The sequence below is a fragment of the Brassica napus genome, chromosome C8 (genome assembly GCF_020379485.1).
Source record: "Brassica napus cultivar Da-Ae chromosome C8, Da-Ae, whole genome shotgun sequence".
NCBI classification, from domain to species: Eukaryota; Viridiplantae; Streptophyta; class Magnoliopsida; order Brassicales; family Brassicaceae; genus Brassica; species Brassica napus.
Genome location: NC_063451.1, coordinates 15,873,338 through 15,896,001, shown reverse-complemented (window position 1 = coordinate 15,896,001; position 22,664 = coordinate 15,873,338).

The window sequence follows — 22,664 nt, the reverse complement described above, 5'->3', positions numbered from 1 at the left end:
ACGACCAACTTTTCTTGAGCTACCAAGAGGAAAAAGACAATTGAAAAACTAGTCATGTTATTACCATTAGATTATCCACCCGCCCTGCACGTTACATGGCGATTTATAACAATAACTGCAAAAAAGTTCCATAAAAATACTCCAAATAAATTTTATTAAACTTTTAAATATCTAAACTTTTAAATATCCATTTTAATATTCAAACTAATTATTTTACTCATTTTAATGCACTTGCTTTTAAATCTATGCTTATTCTAATACTAAAACTATACTTTTTAAACCAAAAGCATTAGTAACCTTCAAACAAAATTTTAAAAATATATAAAATTCAAAAACAAATCTACAAAATTCCAAATTTTGTTTTAAGTTCTAAGAATAAAAGTAACTAAATTTTATATAGTCTTAGAAAAATCATAATATTAGTTTTAGTTTTAATTTCAAATTTAGTTTGTTTCATGAAGTTTAATACTAATTCTTTATTTTATTCAGAATTAATTTTTTATAAAATTTAAAATTTAATAAAAAATTAGTTACTTTTATTCTTAAATCCTAAAATAAAATTTTTATTTTGATTTTAGAGATTTTTTAAGTTTTGTTTGAAAGTTATTAATATTCTGATTAGGTATTAAAATGAGACATCTTTTATGGCTTCTCCTTCATGTAGTACTGCTGAGAGTGAGAAGCAAGCGCATGCGAATTGGAACAAACTGGCCTTGGCTGAAGAACGTTTTCTTTTCCAGAGATCTAGGGTCACTTGGTTGCGTGTGGGAGACTGCAACTCACCACTGTTTCACCATGCTATGTGTGATCGTAGATCATCAATCCAGATTCACTACCTTCTCGATAAGCACAATCAAAGGATTGAAAGCACAACTGGAATCCAAAGCCACTGTGTTGACTTCTTGATGTCGCGTACATCTTTAATTACACCGGCTTTGGTTTTCTATATTTCCTTTCCTATGATAGTTTGCTTTTCCTTTTAATTAGGTTTGGGTTTAGTTTCTTAGCCGACTAAGGCTTTTATGTTTACAATATATAGTGTCTTCTCGGCTTTGTGAGAGATACGACTTTGATTATTGAAATATAAATTAGGGTTTTGTTTTAAACAACTCTTGAATCCTTACTTCTGGGCATTCTCTAAGAATTCAACAGACTTAAGAAGGTTAAGATAACGGGCATTCTCATAATTCAACGTTACCTTTGCTTTATCGGTTACTAGACGGTACTTCCGCTCCGTCAATTGGTATCAGAGACCTTTTAATTGTGATTCTAGTCATGATTATCATTTTCGGTTTCAATGGCACCTCGTCCTAACGAATGGACACAGATGCAACAATTCCTGGATGACTTTCAGGAAAACTTTCAAGAAAATATGAGACGGACGATGACTGAAGCAATTCAGGCCGGAGTTCAGGCTGGAGTTCAAGCGGCGTTTGCAGCTCACCCCGCGAACGCACAACAACAACACGCAACGCCACCACAACACCAACACCGCAACAACAACCCTATCTTTGATGAACAAGACGATGACGTCGACGATGAGAACCCATTCGGCGACAACAATCGACAACTTCATCGACGACATGAACGACATAACAGGAACGAGGACACAAGGTGGACGTCGGGTTAAAGATTGATATTCCCGAGTACCACGGAGGATCACAACTGGAGGACCTACTCGACTGGATTGTTACCGTCGATGAATTCATACAATTCAAAGATGTTCCAGAGCACAAGAAGGTGCCTCTCATTACGACTCGTTTTCACGGACACGCCGCGTCATGGTGGAGCCAACTTAAACTTTCTCGGACTCATCGTGGCAAGGACAAGATAACTTCATGGGACAAGCTCAAGAAACATATGAGGAAAACTTTTATCCCGTACAATTACGAGCGCCTATTGTTTCAGAAGTTTCACAATATTCGGCAAGGATCACGATCCGTAGCGGAATATGAAAACGAATTCTATCAGATGCTCACACGAATGGATATTCATGACTCTGAGGATCAGTTAGTGGCTCGTTTTATTGCAGGCTTATGACCACAGCTCCAAAACATGCTCCAACAGTTTGATCCATGCTCTGTTTCAGAGGCTCGACAACGAGCATTACTAGTCGAACAGCAAACACGTTTGGCGGCTACACAATGGTCTGGAAACTCCCGCACTCTCTCCACTACAATCGCTGACGACACCAAATCAGCTGCAGGGTGTGATTCGACTACAACGTCAACGGGTCCACGTAACAACAACCACACCGGGGAACCTGCTGCGACAGTAGCAGAACCACGACCATCTCGACCGAATGCTCTCCGCTGTTTCACCTGTGGCGAGCATGTCCACATACAAACCGCGTGTCTTCAAGGACGGCGTGGTCTACTCGCCAGTGATAAGGAAGTCCTTGGAGAGCCTATATACGATGAGGACGACGTAGACGAAGACGTGGAAGAAGAAGAAGTCTGCGGCGACACTGTAAATTTCCTTATGCTACGCCGGAATTGTTTAGCTCCTAAAGCAAGTGAAGAAGGACAATGAACATCCTTGTTTAGCTCTACCTGTACGGTTAAAGGAAAAGTTTTCAGATTTGTGATAGACTCGAGCTGCTCGTCTAACGTCGTCTCTGAGGAAGCAGTTCGCAAGCTTTCTTTGACAACCGAGCCTCACCCGCATCCCTACCGGCTTCTATGGATGCAGACTGGCGCAGAGGTCTTTGTCTCTCAACGCACACTCCTTTCATTGTCTATCGGCTCGTTCTACAAAGATACGTTCTACTGCGACATAGCTTCGATGGATGTGTCTCACATCAAATTAGGCCGTCCATAGCAATATGATAGAGAAGTTCTCCATAATGGTAAACTCAACACACATTCGTTCATGTTTTAAGGACGCAAAATCACTCTTCTACCGTCTCCGGATGCCGACAATGTCCCTCGCGGTACGAAGCAACAAAACGCTACACAACAGAATCTCCTCATCATATCAAAATCCCAATTTGAAGAGGAACTTCGTGAGTCTTGCCCACTGTATGCGTTAGTAGCAATCGATGCAACACCAGCACAAACCGTGGTCATTCCTCCTGCGTTTACGACAGTCATCAAGGAGTTTAAGGACTTATTCCCCGACGAGCTGCCTGCCGGACTACCCCCTCTCCGTGACATACATCATCACATTGATCTGGTGCCAAACGCCTAACCGCGCTCACTATCACATGAGACCCGAAGAACACGAAGAACTACAACGTCAGGTTGAGGACCTTTTGTTTAAAGGTTATGTACGGGAAAGTCTTAGCCCATGTGCCGTGCCAGCTCTCCTGATCCCGAAAAAGGATAAAACGTGGCATATGTGTGTAGATAGTCGCGCAATCAATAAGATCACCACGCGATACCGATTTCCAATACCCCGTCTTGATGACCTTTTGGATCAGATCGGTAAGGCCACTATTTTCACTAAACTAGATTTGAAAAGTGGATACCATCAGATTCGGATTCGGCCTGGTGATGAATGGAAGACAGCTTTCAAGACCCGTGAAGGATTGTTCGAATGGCTCGTCATGCCATTTGGTTTGTCTAATGCTCCTAGCACGTTTATGCGAGTCATGAATCAAACTCTTCGTCCATTTATTGGAAGATTTGTTGTCGTCTACTTTGACGACATTCTCATATTCAGCACGTCCATCAATGACCATCTCGATCACTTACGAGACGTTCTAGTTGCTTTACGTTGCGAAAAGCTTTTTGTGGCAAAGCACAAGTGCGAATTTGGCGTCTCGGAGGTTTTATTTCTTGGTTATGTCGTCTCTGCCGCGGGATTACGGGTGGATCCTCAGAAGCTCACCGCAGTTGCCTCGTGGCCCACGCCAACAACGGTCTCGGAAGTCTGGAGCTTCCATGGATTAGCATCGTTCTATCGACGTTTCATGCATAACTTCAGCGCCATCATGCCTCCCGTTACAGATTGCATGAAGAACACGTCTTTTCTATGGACGCGGGAAGCTTCTCAAGTATTTGAGCTTATTAAAACTAAGCTCACGACAGCTCCAATTCTGGTACTTCCCGACTTCGACCTGCCTTTTGAATTGCATTGTGACGCAAGTAAATTAGGTATTGGAGCGGTCTTAAGTCAGCAAGGTCGCCCTATTGCTTATTATAGCGAAAAAATGGCTGGTGCTCGAGCTCGGTATAGCACCTACGATATCGAGTTTTATGCAATCGTCCAAGCGATTAAACATTGGCATCACTATCTGGCTCATAAGGAGTTCGTGCTCTTTACAGACCACGTCGGATTGAAGTATCTCCGTACGCAAGACAAGATTTCGTCACGCCACGCCTCTTGGATAGCTTATTTACAGCAATTCACATTTGTGATCAAGCATAAGTCAGGAAAGCTTAATAAAGTAGCAGATGCTTTGAGTCGCCGTTATGCGTTGGTATCTACATTACGGGTGAGTGTGACTGGATTTGAGTGCTTTGCGGAGCTATACCCGACGGATATGTTCTTCTCTTCAGTCTGGTTGGATCTCACTCATGGGATACGATCCGATTATTCTTTGGTCGATGGCTTTATCTTCAGAAACAATCGATTGTGTGTGCCTGATTGTAGCCTCCGGCTACAGATCATCGTGGAGTTACATCGCAAAGGCCATATAGGACGGGATCGTACACTTAAGCTGGTCACTGATTCATACTTTTGGCCTACCTTGCGACATGATGTCGAACGGTTCGTGGCACGGTGCACGACTTGTCAGCAGAGTAAAGGACAGGCGTCTAATGCTGGTCTCTACCTCCCTTTGCCTATTCCGACTCAGCCATGGAGTGACATCAGTATGGACTTTGTGCTTGGTCTTCCGCGAACCCAACGCGACAATGATTCAATCTTTGTGGTTGTCGATCGATTTTCAAAGATGGTTCATTTTATTCCTTGCAAAAAGACAACGGATGCTGTGCAGATTGCCACCTTATTCTTTCGCGAAATCTATCGATTACACGGTCTCCCGACTTCTATAGTTTTTGACCGAGACTCCCGTTTCATCAGCCACTTTTGGCGTTCTCTTTGGAGGCTGCTTAAAACTAGTTTGAACATGAGCTCTGCGTATCATCCTCAAACTGATGGGCAGACAGAAGTTGTTAATCGAAGCTTGGGAAACATCTTGCGCTGCTTGGTTGGTGATAACGTTCGGTCATGGGACTCTCTTTTATGTCAGGCTGAGTTTGCTCATAACCACGCTCATAATAGGAGCCTTGGTTTTAGTCCGGTCAAAGTGGTTTACGGCGTGATTCCGCGCGGCCCTTTGGCTCTGTCTCCTCTTCCTCAACCCGGCGTGTTCCATGGGCGAGCATTGGAGCTTGTTGATGAGATAGCTGAGGTTCATGCTCGGGCTCAAGATAACTTAGCAGGCACGGCAATCAAATACAAACGGTCAGCGGATAAACGGCGTCGAGAGGTACATTTTCAAGTTGGTGATCACGTCTGGGCTGTGTTGGTCAAGGAACGATTCCCGGTTGGTCAATACAACAAGCTCAAACCGCGCAAGATTGGACCTGTTTAGATAGTCGAGAAAATCAATGCAAATGCCTACCGCCTTCGTCTTCCTTCCCATATTCATACCGCCGATGTGTTCAACGTGAAGCTCTTCAAGTTTGAGCCTGATGACGACATACTTTCGGGATTCATGGACGAATCTCTCGTACGGGAGGAGACCTGATGTAGCGTACATCTTTAATTACACCAGCTTTTTTCTATATTTCCTTTCCTATGATAGTTTGCTTTTCCTTTTATAATTAGGTTTGGGTTTAGCTTCTTAGCCGACTAAGGCTTTTATGTTTACTATATATAGTGTCTTCTCGGTTTTGTGAGAGATACGACTTTGATTATTGAAATATAAATTTAGGGTTTTGTTTTAAACAACTTTTGAATCCTTACTTCTGGGCATTCTCTAAGAATTCAACATACTTAAGAAGGCTAAGATAACGGGCATTCTCAGAATTCAACGTTACCTTTGCATTATCGGTTACTAGACGGCACTTCCGCTCCGTCACTTCTACACAAATCTCCTAGTAGAAGCTCCTAGTAGAAGCTCTTACTCCCCTCCCCCAACCGAATGCTATTGATATTCAGCTTCTAACTAAGTTCCACTGTTATGATTCAACTAAAGAAATACTGCATGCTCCTGTTCTGGATGCACTAGCATGAATTCTTCAACCTTATTAAGTCACTGAGGCCTCACGGGTACATCTTGGCCGATTATTGGGGTTGACTTAACAGCTGCAGTTAAGAAATTCTTCGCGTTTGGGCGTCTCTTGAAGCAATGGAATGCAACTGCTATTACGTTTCTTCCAAAAACTACAGAGGTTGATCACATTGGAGGATTTCGACCTATATCATGTTGTAATGCGGTTTATAAAGTTATCTCAAAGATAATCACAAGAAGGTTGGAGAAGATTCTACCTAGAATGATTTCCTCTTCTCAATCAGCCTTCGTTAAAGGTAGGCTGCTGGTGGAAAATGTGCTTCTTGCTAGCAAGATGGTTCAAGGTTTCGGTAGTAACAACTCCTCTCCTCAAGGGCTGCTTAAAATTGATATTCGTAAGGCTTTTGATTTGGAAGAGGAGGATTTTATTATTCTCCTCCTCCAAGCTGCAGAATTTCCTTAAGTATTTGTGCACTGGATAAGGGAATGTATCTCTAAAATCTTATTCTCTGCCAATGTCAATGGGGATCTTTGTGGATACTTCAAAGGGAATAGTGTCTTGCGCCAAGGCGACCGTATTAGTCTGGCCATGTTTATTATTGCACGGGAAGCCTTCTCCAATTTGTTGTCATCAAGGTTTTAGAGTGGTGAAATCGGATACCATCCCTTAGGCCTTGACTCTCAAGTCTCCCATTTTTGCTGATCTCATGATCTTCTTCGATGGATCCTCTGCATCTCTCGCCGGAATTTCAGCTCCTCTTGAAGACTTCAAGCGGATCTCTGGTCTGTCCATTAACAAAGAAAATCCTCTCTCTTCATAGCAGGCTTGAAAGATTTGGTGCTGTTCAAGCAGTTTGAAGACTTCTAAAGGACGTCATGCTTTCTGGATTAAACCACAAGGGATGCCAAATTTTATTGGCTCAATGGTTTTGATATGAGTGATCTCCCTCACTCTACTCTGGTCTCACAATCATAGTTCCATCCTGTTTTTCTTTTTACCTTTCTGAGCCAAATGTAATTAATAGCTTCTTAGCGCTTGTAACCAAATCTCTTGTTCCTTTTTTTGGTATAATATTCATATTTTATCAAAAAAATTAAAATTAAAATGAACCCAGTTTTTAAAAATAAGTGTATTAAAATGAGAAAAATATTTAGTTTGGGTATACACCGAATAGCTAAAAAGTTTAGGTGTTAAAAAGCTTAACAAAATTTAGTTTCAGTATTTTTATGAGATTTTTCCAAATAATCATTGATTTGTTTTATTACAAATTTTGTATATTAAAATATAATAGATTGAAGTGATCTTTTTATAAATTATATTTATAAATTAATTTGTCTTTTTCTTAATTTTAATTTCTTTATAATTTATGTTCTTAAAAATAATTAGTTCTAGCTATTTCTTTATTTGTATTTGTAAATATTTTTATATTATTTATAAATTATAAATTATACTTCCTAAATATTATATAGATGGTTCAAAGCAAATAATCTGCTAGCACACTGTTGTGATTATTTTTATCATACATTTTAGCTATATATATCTTCTTTTATTAATAAATTTAATTATAAATTTATGAAAAATCTGCTAGTACACTGTTGTGATTATTTTTCTTGTAGACTACAGCGTACCGTAGTTGACTATATTTATGTTTGTTAAAAACATAATGTAATAGTAGTGATTAAAAATTTAATTGGTGATGAGTAAATAAATTTGTTAATTCACTTTAATAGATAAAAAGTAAAATAAATCTCATAAATAAACTACGTGTTAGACTATATGTTTCTTTGAAGTAGACAAATTTTATCTAAATGATTTCTTAATGAAATGTTTTGTAAAACTGTTAAAAACCACAAAAAGATACGAATCAGTACAAAAATAAGTAAAACCACCAATTGCTTAAGTTTGTTTTAGAAATGTATGTAATCAATTAAATTTAGATAATTATTTACAATCAGGAACAATATTTTTAAAATATAAATTTTTATATACTGAATTTTAAGCTAATTGTATTTTAAAAAATCACTAGGTTAGCTATTTTTCCTTTATTTATCTATTAAATACCTGAATATATATGATTTTGTATGATTTAACATATTTTTAGGACATGTTGTTTTATTATTATCTTTTGATATTAATTTCTAAACAGTTATCATATATACCAAGAAGTCTTCTCACTGAGAAGTTTTCTTTTTAATTTCAGAACATTTATCATAGACACCAAAAAGTGTATTCATTGAGAAGTCTTCTTTCATAGATACCAAGAAGTCTACTCAAGGAAAATCTGTATCTCCAGGGATCTAGTTTGCTCGTATAAAACTAAACATAGTCAATTGCAAAATTTATCTAAATAGACTTATTAAGGTACTCTGAAGATTTTATGTGACAGCTAAGACCTAGCAATAAACTTCAAGTCTTCTATGCAAATTCAAATTTCTGAAAAAACCTTGAAAAGGTCAAAATTTGATTATCAAAGGACAGTTCTAAAGTACTCGATATTTTTTCAAAAACAAAATTAACCCACTAGTTTAGAAATGGATACTTTTCGAGAAGTCTACTCATTGAGAAGCCTTATTTCCTTAATTTGAAATTGCAAAATTAACCTAAAAATTTTTTAGATAAAATATTCCTGTTAATTTTTGTAAATATGAATTTTCTCTAAATTGAAATGAATTTGAAGATTTTCTTGTCATTCATGTGCGTTTTCAATTGTTGAAATTCTGAAAAAATTGTGTAACCTAGTATTTTATAACGATGATTTTATCAATATTTTTTGTTTTTTTATGATTATATAATGAGAGAAGATTTCTTGAAAAGTCCACGAGAGCAGATTTCATGTAGAGTATTCCCTATTAGTTTTAATAGACTTGCTTTTTCAACAAATTCAAAATGAATTTTGATATTTTTTTGTTTATTAATGTGTATTTATTAATTGTGGAGCTTTGAATGAATTATACAAATTAGTATTTTATAATGATGAGGTTAACAATAATATTTTTTATCTATGCCTATAGCTAATGAGAGCCTATTTCTTGAGAATCTCCTCTCATAATTTTTTTTTTGAACATGATCTATCTATGCTTGCTTATGTATTTTTTGGCTATGCTAAGCTTATGTTAAACATTATTTTGAACTTTTGTTATATGGAACTTCAGAACATAAATTTTTGCAATGTCAAACTTATGTTATAAGTGTTACTTTGAAAATGTGATATATAAAATTATGATATAAAGTTTTGTGTTCTAACTATAACTTGTTTTTTCTTATAATTTGCATGTTAATCTATACTATTAAAACATAAGAGTTTTTTTTTTAGGTCCCTTGATTTTCTCTATATATTACTACAACTATGCTACTGCAATTTATTTTTAATAGCAATATTATTCATTTTAATAGAACAAGCGAATATTCTGTACCAATATCTACGAATTCATTATTTCTCGTAATTATCTTGTTTATTTTAAATGGTATTACGTGACTAAGGTTCTTTTAAATATGGGTTAATTGGTGTAGATCCACGAGTGGAAGAGGAAGTGGGAAATCAACAAGGTTATTTTTAATTTATTAAATAATTTTTTAATTTATTAGACAATTTTTTAATTTATTAAACTATTTTTTTTTTTTATTAAAAGGTCCCAAAGTCGATGAACAACACGGTCTGGACGGAGTTGTGTGTGCATTGGGATAAGGAAGACACGAAAGAAACTTCTTCCACCAACTCCACCAACCGCAGGAGCGACCGTAAAGGAAAAAGCGTCTTCAAGCATAACTTGGGTGCTCAATCTATTGCCACTCTGGGGATCGCATGGTAAGTTCAGCCGCTTTTTCTTCAATTATTTAAGTTTTGAAATTTTATTTTTTGTGCATTTCTTCTAATTTCTAATGTTTGTTTAATTTATGTTTTTTTCAAGGCGGAAGAAAATGATGGCGAGCCGGTTGATGATCTCGCCCTAATGAAGAGGGCGTATACCAACAAGAAGACCAGCCAGATTGATGATGGTCTTGTGAGGGAAGTGGTCACCCTGGTCCAAACTCAGGTGCAAGACGAAGTGTCTCAGCTTCAAACCGACGATGACGATTCGACGGCTTCGACCAACTTGTCCCGGTTTCGAATTAACGAAATCGTTGAATCGGTAAGTTTTTTTTTTTAAGTTCAATTCATTTATTTCTTGATTTTTATTTTATCATCTTTTTATATTATTTAAATTTGGCTATTTTCTATTTCAGCCGGTTCCAAGGAAGAAGGGACGTTTGGTCGGTTTGGGTCGTCGCCCCCGGTTGGTTCCTCCTTCTTCTGCACCACCGCCCTTTGTTGACCCAGAAGTACTTACGGCTCAGTTGAAGGACAAGGATGATCGTATATCTTTGTTGGAGACCCAGATGGCGGCTCAACAGGCGGGCTATGAGGCACAGAAGAGGCTGAACCAACAAATGATGGAGATGATGCAGAGGATGTACCCGAACGAGGTGTTCCCGAAAGTGCAAGACTCGTAGTTTTTTTTTTTTCTCAAAAACTCGGAATGTTTTATTTTTATTTGTACAACTTTGAATATTATCTAATATGTTTTCAATTTTAATTTTATATTTTCGAATTTAAATTTCAAAAATTTTATTTTAAAAAAAAAATATTTTTTTTTGAAATTCCGAGGAAATGAACCTTCGGAAATTTCCGACGAACATTTCCTCGGAATAAGTCGTCAGAATATACCGAGGGACTCCTTCCTCGGAATTTTCCGAGGGCACCGTTCCTCGGAAATTCCCGATGAAAATTCCGAGGAACATTTCGTCGGAACTTCCGAGGATTGGACCATCGGAAAATCCATCGAAATATTAAAGGAAGTTCTCCCTTGGTATATTCCGAGGACTTTTCCGACGAACTGGTGGTCCTCGGAGTTTCCTCGAAAATTCATTTCCTCAGAATTCCGTCGGAAATTTCCGAGGGATTTCCGAGGAAAAATAAATTTCCGAGGAGTTATTTCCGAGGACTTGTTTTGTCGGTATGTCGTCGGAATAACGTTATTCCGACGACATACCGACGGTTTTTTCCCTCGGTATGTCGCTGTTTTCTTGTAGTGTTTTATTAGAGGGTAAAATTGTATTTTTATCCTAGGGTTAACTAATCTACACTTAGGGTTTAGAGTTAAAATGTGAGGTTTTGGGGATAGAGTTTCAAATTTTAAAAATAAAAAAAATTAAAATTAAAATTTACAAAATAAAAAGGGGCTATGTTGGTCGTTTTTTTTTTAATGCTATTTTTGTGATAAAAAATTTAAAAAAACTATCTGGGAAAATTGCCATTTTTTATATCTAGTTAACAATAGAGAACCAGCCACCAATCCATGGCCAGAGACTACTAGATGCTTCATAGGGATTTCTTTCCATTTGGCAAGTCACACTGGGGAAACTTGGTTCACATGTTTCACATTTGAAGCAATGCAGTTACAATGAAATCAGTGGGAACAATATGCTGTGAAAATAGCATGTCCTCCTCCTTCTTTCATGGTAGTCAAACGTATAGAACATGTCTGCTCATAATAAAACAGTTACGCAACAAGCAACATGCGTGAGACCATCTTCTATAGATTAATAAGTTTATAGGAAAAGAAACAACTAATCAAAGTACTCAGCTATAAGACAATCACTATAACAAGAAACAAACTAACAACCAAAGGTAAGTACTTTAAAGCATCTATATATAGAAACAGAAGTGTAATTCAAGATTCAGTATTTCCATTTGCACAGGAAACAACACTGAAAAATGATACCTTTCAATGATGAGAGTGAATTTTAATTTAAGATTAATAAGAAGAAACAAACAAAAAAAAATACAAGAAGAGGACAAACATATATCCAAAAGTCAACTCATAGAGGAAGTGGAAACAAGGATTTGAGAGAGTGGATCTTGTTAAAAATCAAACCTTGGAAGATTTGGAGCTGTTTCTGGATAATTTGAGACCGTGAGAGTAAGAAGTTAGGGTCACGGGGGAAGATAAGAGGAGAGAGCAAAGTAACATCTGATCGTTTCTCTATGAAGTTCAAAGTAGGAGGTGATTCTAGGGTTCGTGGGAGGAAAGTGCAGCGATTCAGATCCAAAGTCAGTTTCATCAAAATTTGGATTGAGTAAACCTAGAAACAGCAAGAATCGAAAGATTTGAAGTATGGAATCAAAATAATAGTTATCTCCGCCATTTTTGTTGTTTTGAGATGCGATTATGGGTTACAAGAATGATACTAAATAATATGAGACTCTCATCGATCGAGTAAATTCAAACAACCGACAATACTACCTGCCTTACAAGAATCTACGTCTAACTGCATTACCAAAACCGTCCTACGAAGACCTATGTCTGACCGGATTTACTTGTACCATGTGAAGATTCCTTGTAAGTCTTTCTTCTATAGTCTCCATAATTGTTTAATAAATCGCTTTCTCCGGGAATTGAAACATGGACCTCCTATAATGCGCAATCTGCAAGAAATTGCATAGCCTGGGATTTGAAATCCAGACTAAGGTGTAGAAGCCTTTAAACTTTAACTATTAGGCTATGGTGCTTCTACAATCTCAAAGAAATATAGAGTAGTCTTTTAATTGTAGCAACCCAATATCCAGACTTGACCGTATATTGACCATTCTTGGTATAACTCCAACAAAATGTGTCCCGTCGATGAGTTGGGCTTATGGCCAAACTCTGAATCATCGGTATATCCTCTTGATCCACATATTGTCCCAATAATCTAACATCCCACTCCTTTGTATCGAAATCAATAAGACTGCTGACTGTCATCTTTGGGTGTACTACTGGGACCCGGGAACGTGCTGGTCTTGCTGGTGTCGAAGGGATCCAAGGATCTTCCCACACATTAATTTCATATCCTGAATGCACTTTACTTCTAATACCCAAAAGTAATAGCTTCCTCGCAGCTATTATACTCGTCCAGACATACGAAGGGGTATCCACTGCGCCTGATCGCAACGGCGAACTCAGACGGTAGTATTTCCCCCGAAGAACTCTCGCCACTAATGAGTCTGGAAATTGAACAAGTCGCCACAACTGTTTAGCTAGAAGAGCTAGATTAAATTCATGGATCATACGAAAGCCAATCCCTCCCTCCTCCCGAGGTGCACACATCTTTTCCCATTTTGCCTAGTGTATTCCTCTTTTTGGTGGGTTCGAGCTCCACCAGAATTGTGCAATGGCACTCGCTAGGTTCTCACAAATCTCCAACGGGAGCAGGAAACTGGACATTACATAGGCCGGAAGAGCTAATAAGATGGATTTAATCAGCACTTCCTTTCCACCCTTGGATAACCAACGACCAGTCCAGCCATTCACTCTGTGTAATAGTTTCTCTTTTAAAAAAGCGAATAGCTTGCACTTTGATCCACTAATATCCTCTGAGATTCCTAAATAGGAACCCATTCCTCCTTCGTTTTGAATACCACGTGTATCTTTGATCTGTTGTCGGTCATTCGCTGGAATCCTTTTACCAAAGAGTAATGAGGATTTATAAAAATTGATACATTGACCTGATGCTTTCCCATATTTTCTGACTACTTTCATAACTTCTTCGCATTCACGGGGCTCCGCCTTACAAAAGAAAAGGCTATCATCAGCAAATAGAAGGTGTGATACCGAGGGGCTAGCACGTGCGACTCGCATCCCCGTTATCTTCCCTTGATTCTCTGTATGATTAAGAAGGCTAACGAGCGCTTCCGTGCATAGAATAAATATGAAAGAAGACAAAGGATCTTCTTGGCACAAACCTCGTCCATGGACAATATTTCCCCTTGGCTCTCCGTTCATGAGAACTTTATACTTGACTGAGGTGATGCATCTCATAATCCAATCAATCCATATCTCTGAGAAACTCATCTTTCACATGACAGCCTCAATGAAAGACCATTCCATCCTATCATATGCTTTGCTCATATCTGTTTTTATGACCATTCTCTTAACTGGTCCTCCCGGTTTGGTTCTCAATGCGTGAAGCATTTCTTGAGCTATAATGATATTATCCGTAATCTATCTTCCAGCAACAAATGCTGACTGGGTTTCCGATATCCGTTGTGGAAGGACCTTCTTCAATCTTTGGCATAAGACCTTAGATATTATCTTATAGCTGACATTGCATAAACTGATAGGTTTAAACTTTGTCATCTCATTTGGCTTTCTTGTCTTGGGAATTAAACATATATTCATATCATTTAGACCCGGCGCCATTGTCCCTTCAAAAAGAAACTGATTAACCATACGAGTTAAATCATCTTTGACAATATCCCAAAACTTCTGGTAGAAGAGAGCTGTCATTCCGTCTGGTCCTGTGGCCTTTTCTGGATGCATAGCGAACAACGCTAATTTGACCTCCCATTCAGTTACTGGAGCTGTAAGATTTTCATTTACTGCCCCAGTAATCGTCGTCGAGACCTCTGCCAGCGCATCAGCTATATCCTCTGGGTTGGAAGACTCAAATATCTGTCTAAAATAGCTAGTAGCAACAGCTACTAACCCTTCCTCGTCCTCTACCACATTTCCATTTTCATCTAGGAGTTGAGTTATCCTATTCTTTGCTCTCCTTTGCTTTACCAGCACATGAAAGTATTTTGAGTTCCTATACCCTTCTCTTAACCAGAGAACCATACTTTTTTGTCTCCAAAACATCTCTTCTGCCTTAAGAGCAGTAGATAGCTCCTTCAGGGCGTCGGATATTTCCTCAGAAATAGCATCATCATTTGAGTAAAGGCCCTCCACCTTTTCTTTTAGGTCCTCCACTAGCTTTTCTGAATTCACATTATTTTGTCTCCTCCATTGGCTTAAAGCTTTCCGACAGCTAGCAATATGTTCCATTATATTTGCTTCCGGAGGCAGATTATCTGACTTCCACCCTTCCAGAATGACTTGCCTTAGTTCCTCATTATCCAGCCAGCGTTTATCAAATTTAAATTTCTTCTTTTTCTCACTGGCTTTGTGAGTATATCCGCTAGGACCGGACGATGATCCGATCCCCAAAGCCTAAGATACTTGATAGCTGTATGAGGAAACTTTTCATGCCAATCCTCATTGCCTACTGCTCTATCCAATCTGCATCTAACAGTTGTTCCTCTAGATCTTTTTCCCACCCAAGAAAGTTTATTCCAGTAAATGGAAATTCTAGCATACCACAGTCACTCGGCATCTGCTTGAAGGGTAAGAAAGAGCTATCAGAACGCCTTCTTCCTCCCTCTTTTTCGCTATAGTCAGTAATTTCATTAAAGTCACCTATCATTAATGTACAGTTTCTAACAGTGCAAATTGGTATATTGCTACATACGAAGAAGTTCTAATGTATGAGATGCAAATACTAATAAATTTATTATGTCATTCATAGATATAAAAATTAAAATTACAACTAAAATGAATTTAAAATTTTAAAATTTCTAATTTCCTGATAGAACCGAATCTTTCGAATTTTTTTTAGTCCACAATTTTAATTTTTTTTAGTTATCCTATATGTTATCAAAATTCCTAAAGATGTGCTTTAACCAAATTATTCAAATTATTTTAAGAATGGAAACCCAATCAGAACCAGAACTGAACTCAAAATTTTATCAGGTTCATAACATTGTTATCCTAACCAAACCAAAAACCAAAATAACCGAATCAAACCAAACACAAATTCATAAATAACTGAACGGTTTTTATAGTTCTTGAACCAAAAAATTTCAAAAACATAACTGACCCACAACATAATCGAAAACTGAATCGAAAACGAATGCATTTGACCAAACATATTAATGAACAAACAAAGAGTTTAACAAATTTATCAACAAAAATAATCTCACCTTCTTAAAGCACGGGTCAAAATTTAGTATTACTTAAAATTTAATATAACTTAGAAATCCTACATGATTTTATCTTTTCCAATAGTGATATTAAAAAACATAGAAAGTTGATGTTAATAGTAGTTTACAAAGTTAAAAATTACAATAATAATAAATAGAAAATTTAAATTAATATAGCATCAAGAATAATTTACAATCAAATATTTTTGAATTTTTTTTGTTAGTGAAGTCTGCCTATGGTGTCTAGTAATATACCATTTTATGGTCTATCACTACAAGAAAACATCAAGGATTCTGAGGGAAAAAATCGTCGGAATTTCGTCGGAATATCGTTATTCCGACGCAATTCCGACGAAATACGTCGTCGGAAATAATTCCTCGGAATTTCTTTTTTCCTCTGAAATCCCTCGGAATTTTCCGACGGAATTCCGAGGAAATAAATTTCCGAGGAAATTCCGAGGATCCCTTGTTTGTCGGAAAAGTCCTCGGAATATACCGAGGTAGAACTTCGTCGGGATAATTCCTCGGAAGTTCATCGATCGATGCGTGTTTGGACATATATACATCGATCGATAGGAGTATACCGACGGACTTTTTCCTCGGTTTATTCCGAGGAACTGTTCCCTCGGTATATTCCGAGGGATCCGTTCCTCGGAATTTTCCGAGGGAGTTGTCCCTCGGAAAATTCCGAGGGAAATGTCCCTCGCTATGTTTTTTAAAAAAACGGATCGATCGATGCGTTTTTGTTCAAAAACGCATCGATCGATGTAGTGAAAAATATAATTAATTTCCTCGAAATGTAAAAAATATTAATTTTTTTGAAAAAATAAAATTTCTGAAATTTAAATTCGAAAATATGAAATTAAAAGTAAAATTGAAATCATACTAATTAATATTCAAAGTTTCACAAATAAAAATAAAACATTCCGAGATTGGGGAAAAAAAAACTACGGGTCTGGCACGTCCGGGAACACCTCGTTCGGGTACATCCTCTGCATCATCTCCATCATTTGCTGGTTCAGCCTCCTCTGTGCCTCATAGCCCGCCTGTTGAGCCGCCATCTGGGTCTCCAACAAAGATATTCGATCATCTTTGTCCTTCAACTGAGCCGTAAGTACTTCTGGATCAACAAAGGGCGGTGGTGCAGAAGAAGGAGGAACCGACCGGGTGCGACGACCCAAACCGAACAAACGTCCCTTCTTCTTTGGAACCGACTGAATAGAAAAAAGCCAAATTTAGAAATTTAAACCAAGAAATAAATGAATTGAACTTAAAAAAAAAAAAACTTACGGATTCAACGATTTCGTTGATTCGAAACCGGGACAAGTTGGTCGAAGCCGTCGAAGCGTCATCCTCGGTTTGAAGCTGAGACACTTCGTCTACCACCTGAGTTTGGACCAGGTCGACCACGTCCCTCACAAGACCGTCATCAATCTGGCCGGTCTTCTTGTTGGTATACGCCCTCCTCATTAGGGCGAGATCATCGACCGGCTCGCCATCATTTTCTTCCGCCTTGAAAAAAAACATAAAATTAAAGAAACATTAGAAATTAGAAGAAATGCACAATAAATTTAAATTCTGAAACTCAAATAATTGAAGAAAAAGCGGTTGAACTTACCATGCGATCTCCGAGAGTGGCAATAGATTGAGCACCCAAGTTATGCTTGTAGATGCCCTTCCCTTTACGGTCGCTCCTGCGGTTGGTGGAGTTGGTGGAAGAAGTTTCTTTCGTCTCCTCCTTATCCCAATGCGCACACAACTCCTTCCAGACCGTATCGTTCATCGACTTTGGGACCTTTTAATTAAAAAAAAAAGTAAAAGTTTAATAAATTAAAAAATAGTTTAATAAATTAAAAAATTGTTTAATAAATTAAATCGAACCTTATTGATTTCCCACTTCTTCTTCCACTCGTGGATCTGCTTCCCATAGTTGTCCATTACTTTATGGACGAAGTGGTGATAGATAAAGAGCGTCTCATCGGAATTCCAGTTGAACTCTTGCTGAAAAAAAAACACAATTAGTAGAAAATTTATATTAAAGATTAAAAATATAAGTAAAAAATTAGAATACTTACCGCAAACTGACGAAACCACAGAACCTGCTTGTCGGTTGGGAAGTGAGTGAAAGTCGGATGTCCACTGTCGAGGGCCGAGTACATCATACGGTTGATCCATGCGCTGATCCCGTTCCCGGATCGGTTGAACCTTATTAAAAGAACAAACGGTTAATAATGAATCCAAATTTAAAGAAAAAAAAATGTTTAATTACCATGTTTGACCCCGTCCATGTGGATACGGAGTGAGATACGGAAGATGGTCACGACCGGGCTGTTGAACCAACTCCGCAACCCTCATCACTCCCGGAGGACCCGGAGGAACAGGAGCGGATGCAGCAGCGGGAGCGAGAGGAGCATGAGCGGGTGCAGCAGAGGGAGATGTATGGTTGGAGCTGTGGGGCGAAGGGGAATCCTGAAAATGGCTGGAATCCCGAGACTGGCTCCCCGTACCACCACGACCACGACGCTGTCGAGGCCGGGTCTGATCATCATGAGACCTGTAAATTAAAAAAATATATATTTAATAAATACAGAAATATATAAATTAATTTTTTTTATTAAAAAAAAATCCCAAATAATTTAATCACAGAAAAAGATTTATATATATTAAATTTTTTTAATAAATATATAAAAATAGTTCTAATAAACAAAAATAGTTTTAATAAATAAAAATTGTTTAATAATTAAAATGTTTTGTAAAATCCAAAAAATCGAATTTATATAGAAATTTTTTTTTGTAAAATCCAAAAAATCGAATTTATATAGAAAAATCGTTTTGTAAAATACAAAAATCGATTTTATATACAAAAATTGATTTTATAAATACAAAAAATAAAAAAATTATAAAAAAATTCTAAATCAATTCAACAAAACAAATTATTCAACCAAATCACAATTCTAAACCTATTATACAACCAAATCACAATCCTAACCAATCACCCTAACAAAAATCTATCAAAACTACACAAAAACCTAACAAATAGAACCTAAGAGAGTGGGATAGGGTCCTTACATGATTTGTGTAAGAGAAGAGGGAGATCGCCGGAGATATCGTCGGATTTCAGGGGGAAATCGCCGGAGAGAAAGAGAGGAGTCGCGCAGAGGAAGAACAGAGAAATGGGGAAGAAGAAGGGGCTCGTGGTTATAAAACCTAGGGTCCGACGGACATTATCCGTCGGAATTCCGTCGGAATTCTAATTTCAATTTTCGCGAAATATTTGCCCGGTAAAATGAAAATATTCCGAGGAAATTCCGACAGATAGTAAAATATCCGTCGGAATTTCCTCGGAATATTCCGAGGAAATACCGAGGAACTAGTGTTTGGGGTTTCAAAACATCAATTTTTTTTGCCGTATTTCATTTCTTATACAATTGTAATGCATACCATTGAGGATTCTTTGTATACATGAGCATAAACCATGAAATAACAAATTTCAAAACTAATTGAAAGTATTCCCTTTACCGTTCGTTAAAAGGTATAAGTGTTTCTCTTATGTTGCGAGATTTCGTTCATACAATCGGAAAAGTGTTAATTATACGGTAAGGAACAAATTTTTGACTTCATAATGAACGTAAGACACTTAATAAGGGTTATATAGGTGTTATTCAAACGGCAAAACGTTGTTTTCGGTTTAAAAACCCTATTTCCTCGGAATTTCCTCGGATTATTCCGAGGGAACTCCGACGAAACCCTCTTCTTCCTCGAAATTTCCTCGGAATATTCCGAGGAAATTCCGACGAACTAGTGTTTGGGGTTTCAAAACGTAATTTTTTTTAAAAAAACGCATCGATCGATGCGTTTTTGAACAAAAACAAATCGATCGATTACTAAGATGGCCCGGGCCGTAAGATTGTGATCGATCGATGAGAGTATCCCATCGATCTATCGACAATCTGAATTGTTCCTCGGAATTTCCTCGGAAAATCTTGTATGTTTTTTTAAAAATGCATCGATCGATGCGTTATAGAACAAAAACGCATCGATCGATTACTAGGATGGACCGGGCCGTAAGATTGTGATCGATCGATGAGATTAACCCATCGATCTATCGACAATCTGAATTGTTCCTCGGAATTTCATCGGAAAATCTTGTATGTTTTTTTAAAAATGCATCGATCGATGCGTTATAGAACAAAAACGCATCGATCGATTACTAGGATTTACGGGGCCGTAAGATTGTGATCGATCGATGAGAGTAACCCATCGATCTATCGACAATCTGAATTGTTCCTCGGAATTTCGTCGGAAAATCTTGTATGTTTTTTTAAAAATGCATCGATCGATGCGTTATAGAACACAAACGCATCGATCGATTACTAGGATGGACCGGGCCGTAAGATTGTGATCGATCGATGAGAGTATCCCATCGATCGATCGACAATCTGAATTGTTCCTCGGAATTTCCTCGGAAAATCTTGTATGTTTTTTTAAAAACGCATCGATCGATGCGTTATAGAACAAAAACGCATCGATCGATTACCAAGATGGCCCGGGCCGTAAGAATGTGATCGATCGATGCGTTATAGAAACAAAACGCATCGATCGATGCGTGTTCGGAAAACAGAATTATAAGGCAAAACCCGACCTTTTTTGGATCTAAACCTTAGAACTCTCATCCCCTCCGATTTCCCCTATAATTCGCCCCCCCCTTTCTCTCTCTATAATCATCCGATTTGAACAATTTTGGGCTCTATTCCACTTGATTTTTCGAGCTCTACCTGATTCCTACACTCGTCTTCACCCTAAGACAGGTATACTCCGCGAATCTCCACATTCTGAAATCGTGTTCTTGAGCAATTTTTTGGGTTTTGTGAATTTCTTATTTCCGTGTTGATTCCTTGATCAAATATGCATGAAACAGATGTTTAAACATGGAATAGAACACAATTGTCTGTGATCAACGAGTTTGGAACATGATTTGAGATGATTTAGGGATAGAGAATTTTTTTCAATTTCGTTTTTTTTTATCACAACTCGATTTTGCTTTTCATTTTCATGTTCAGCTTTGCCTTCTTAATTGATTATAACCATGTTGAGAGCAATGATTCTATTTTGTAGAGAATGAAGCGCACGAAAACATCAGCAAAGAAAAACACACAAGAAGCAGGTTCGTCACAGCTGGAGAAGCAAAGGCCAAAGAAGTGGGATAAGTCTGATACCACCCACTACAACAACATGAAGAAGGTAGCCGTTCCGGCTACACAACTAGCATGTCCTGAGACGATGACAATATTGGGAATCAAAGCAGACATTGAAGGACTGTTCCAGAACATGGGTCTAGGCCAACTATGCAACCTCAAGGAACCCACTTATCCGGAGTTGGTACGCCAGTTCATAGCATCCGCATACGTCACCCGTCCCGATGATAGCCATCAGGAAGGTTTTCTGGCATTCGTAGTGCAGAAAGTATACTATGAGGTATCTTTCACAGACCTCTGCGGACTATTTGGATTGAGTGCGGGGGAGAGGACATATGGTCTTTATTGGACTTCAGAGCTGTTGAACTTCTGGGAAACGATTGGCACAGGGGTTTATAGATCTTCTCAGGCAAAGGAGTCACTTATCCGGAGCCCAGTACTGAGATATGCGACACGCCTCATTGGCTCATTGCTATACGGGACAACCACAGCCGCATCAGTCACGCAATGGGAGTTGTGCCTCCTGTACCAAGGTGTGAGGCATTTGCTACCGGCATTTGGAAACTCTACATTCCCACCTGCTACTGCCTTCAACATGGGAGCGGTGCTGGCCGCAAACTTAGCAGGATACAAGGGGAAAGTAACCAAATCCAAGAGCAATGCATGTGGATTTGGTGCAGTGATTACTCGGATCCTTAGACATGTGGGTGTAGACTGTGAGAACCACCAGGTAGCACTGGACAGATCGAACAACATTGCTTGGAACTACCTGGATGTCATTTCTCTAGTAAGTAAGGAGTTCATAGCTGGTCCCCACTCGAGGATCGATCGGGATGGTCCTTACGTCTACGTATTCCAGGACCGAGCGAAGAAAACACTCTACTGCCACCTGCCTCAGATCGGCCTGACTGCTCTACTTTCAGAGGCTGCAGTTGAGTTTCTACCCCCTGCTACCGCACTAGTAGACAAGCCATCCTTCTTCACGCCAAAATATCAGACCAAAGGCAAGGGCGTGGTTGATGAAGAAGGACAAGATGAGGCTGCACAAGCCATTCCAGATGATTCACAACCCCATCAGCTACTCCCATCAGACTCCAGCCAGTACAAGCTGCAAGAGCTTCCACCGAACGCCACTTCGCGCCAGCAACAACATTGGAGAGATCAGAGCATAAAGACAAACAACGACATGCTACACAAGATCTGGGCTGCCATTTCACGTATCAGGCCGTGTCGTTGCCAAAAGGATGATGTAGTTCATCGGGACAACTCTCCATCCAGCTCTGGTTCGGGTTCGAGTGGTACACACATGGTAAGAAAGAGGTCCAAGAGACCCAACGATGCAGGAACATCTGGAGCAGGAGACGAGGAGTAGGAGCTATCACCGGCTATTTTATTTTCTTTTCTATTCTAACGTTTTATGGTCTTATTTTCTGTTAATTTTGAACTGAGTTTTTTTTTAGGTTTCTT